This window comes from Mizuhopecten yessoensis, unplaced genomic scaffold, assembly GCF_002113885.1.
Source record: "Mizuhopecten yessoensis strain PY_sf001 unplaced genomic scaffold, ASM211388v2 hete_36177446, whole genome shotgun sequence".
Taxonomy (NCBI): Eukaryota; Metazoa; Mollusca; class Bivalvia; order Pectinida; family Pectinidae; genus Mizuhopecten; species Mizuhopecten yessoensis.
This window is the reverse complement of record NW_018485495.1, coordinates 2,725-5,519: the sequence shown is the minus strand read 5'-3', so window position 1 is coordinate 5,519 and position 2,795 is coordinate 2,725. Positions and strand designations below refer to the sequence as shown.

The 2,795-nt window shown below is 34.0% G+C and overlaps 1 long non-coding RNA gene across 1 annotated transcript; it reads right to left on the bottom strand.

The window, feature by feature from the left end:
• Positions 1–2: 2 nt before the first annotated feature.
• LOC110444816 lies at positions 3–2,364 on the bottom strand. The gene is made up of 3 exons (XR_002462284.1): positions 2,270–2,364; positions 244–274; positions 3–42 (listed from the first exon to the last, which is right to left on the bottom strand). It is a non-coding gene; the product is annotated as an uncharacterized LOC110444816 (long non-coding RNA).
• Between the last annotated feature and the right edge of the window lie 431 nt (positions 2,365–2,795).

The window sequence follows — 2,795 nt, the reverse complement described above, 5'->3', positions numbered from 1 at the left end:
CGTCGCCATCTTTGTCGAACAGGCTGAACGCCTCTTTGAATTCTAAGGACAAAAACATAGAGCATGGGGATTTATCTATCTTATTTGAACTTCAATTAATGAGCTGTTAAATAAAACGAAAATAGAAGACATCTTAAACTATCACAAAATATATATACTTGGTGTTCGGTTAATTTTCATAAATACTTGAGCTTTGAAAGATATACATATATTAAGCTAACCTTATGAACATCATTTACTTACCATCTATTTGATCTTCTGTGAGGGCATCCGTCTGAAATGACAGGAATGGTAACATATATATATACCATAGTTACGTCTATACATTTGCTACTTCAAGATGTATTTATCTTTTCTTTGCTTAGACCGTTCAATAACTAACAATGAAATGTCGTGACAACTTTGCAAACGTTTAATTGAATTATTACTAGGTCGTACGATAAACATTAAAATGCTGATCTTTTTTTGTATTGTGAACTTTTCCTTTCTTGACAGCAACATCCCTGCCTACCCTACCCACAATGTTTCAATATTGCAGTTGGTTATTCAAATATCAAATCAAATATATTGGCAGTTTTAAGTTCACTTTTGTGATCAGATTTGAAAATATTTCATTATTTTGTTCGATATGAAGATTGAATTTAATGCTCATGCCGAAAGGTGTCTTGTAATTTCGTTACAATGTATCACCTATATTTACATGGTGGGTATCGTCGATGAAGAACACAAATCACCCTTCTGGAACATCTAGTCGCCTTTTCTTGGTACGTTATTATCTTTATAAATGTAGCGTTTTCTTTGATCATGTTTTGCCCTAGTAAACATTTTTTTGTTGCTTTTGATTTTGGTATTTAAAACAATTTACAATTGTCGATGAACTCATGTATAATTGTTATGTGGGTGGTATTTGATTTCAATTGTTTGTTGTGTTTCCTCGGTATTTTAGACTCATTATTGTATTTCCTGGTACATGTATCTGTACTCTGCGCTGATAATACATAAAGGTTAGCTTCTTGAAAATGTATATGGCGATATTGTATTAAGGTACATGTGATCAATATGTCAATGAAAAAAGCACAACTTAACATAGTGTTAAATTATAAGTTTGTTTTAAGCACAAACGGCAATTGAAAATGTATTTTGAAAACGTTGGGTTTCTTTGTCACACGAGTGGTGCAAAAGACTAGGGTCTCGACTCTAAACCGCTGAACACGCTATAGCCACAATGTGCCAAATCAGTTAATCCAACAACGGTGTTCTAAATATTAGTATAAGGAATGCAACATAGTCAGTGCAGCATTCGAACTCAAGACCCCCGATCACTAAACTGCCGCCCTTACTACCTGAGCTACCAGGTGAATGAGCCCATTTAATCCGAAACAAATTTAAGTAGAGGTAATAACTGTATGCACGAGAAAACTTCAGCAAGCTACACTAAAATTCTCTAGTGTTTTGTCTGCAATGCGACATGGGTCTTTAACGAAACGTCGATAAGAAAATACAACTATGGGAATTAGGGATGTACCATGTGAGGAAGAACAGCATTAACCACTACAAAAAAACAAAATGTGGAACCAACAGTTTATTTCTTACAAAAAATATGAAAATAACAAAAAAAAGTGTGGATTACACACACTGTGTAAAATCGACCAATACCAAAATAACAAACCAGGAACCGCCAAGAAAATTAAAAGAATGGTACTTGACTTATAATTTACTGTGCGTATAATCAATATAGACCAAAATATCAAAATGGTTAAACCAGCCTGAACTAATATAACCCTTTAGCACGGTGACGCTAACAAGAGATCGATTATAACATAGCTACTGTTTGATCTCACTTTGTATTGATATGAAATGCCTGCAGTTTATGTTCTCTTGTCTGATACTGTAGGTGACTGATATATAGCTATATATATCTCATACATACCTATAGGCAAAAAATCATGTGTGCTGACTTATGTCTGCGGACACAGTAAAAGTATGAATAAACTAGGTTAAACAGAAGAAAGGCATAACCAAGACAGAAATTAAACGGCGCCATTGCCAAAACAATTCTTGTAATTTCCCTCAGTATTTAGGAAGGTATAATAAAACTAGCATACCGGTAACGAATATTGCCCCTTCCCCTTTCTTAAATTCCGTATTCATTCCAGTAATATATATATTTTTTCAAATTAAATATGTAAAATAGAATGTGTTCGTACAGTCGTTTGAAACAAAAATAGTTATGCAGAAGTGAAATTACTTAATCTAAATATTTACTTACCATTTTCTCTGTGTCTCGAAGTTATGTTCGTCCTGTGAGGAAGCACGGGAGAAGCCTCGTTCTACAATACGGAGTCAAGTCTTTTCTTTCCACATCGATTGTACACTGCTGTTTGTTTAAATACGAACAAGATATGTGTGTAAACTTTCTACACAACTTCAATAAACTCTCTAACAATACAATGCCTGTGTGTTTTTGTTAAACCATGTCCTTCGTACATCGACCTTCGTGAGTTTTTCCGCTGTTTTTCAAAACGTGCCTCGTCAAATGAATGCAACGCTAATACTACTAGGTGCGTAAAATAATCAATGATGTTAGAAAAAGGCTCCCTCCTTAGTATCGCCACACAAAAGATTCTGGTTTGCTACCATGTAAAGCTGTTTTGTAAGGCAGTCATTCAATTGCGTTCGTCCAAGTGATTGTTATGTACATATATATTGTATGAATTCATTTTGTATTAAAGATATCTAACTTTAATATTTGGTTTAGGTGATTATGCTTTTTTCCGTGCATTCATTGAACACTG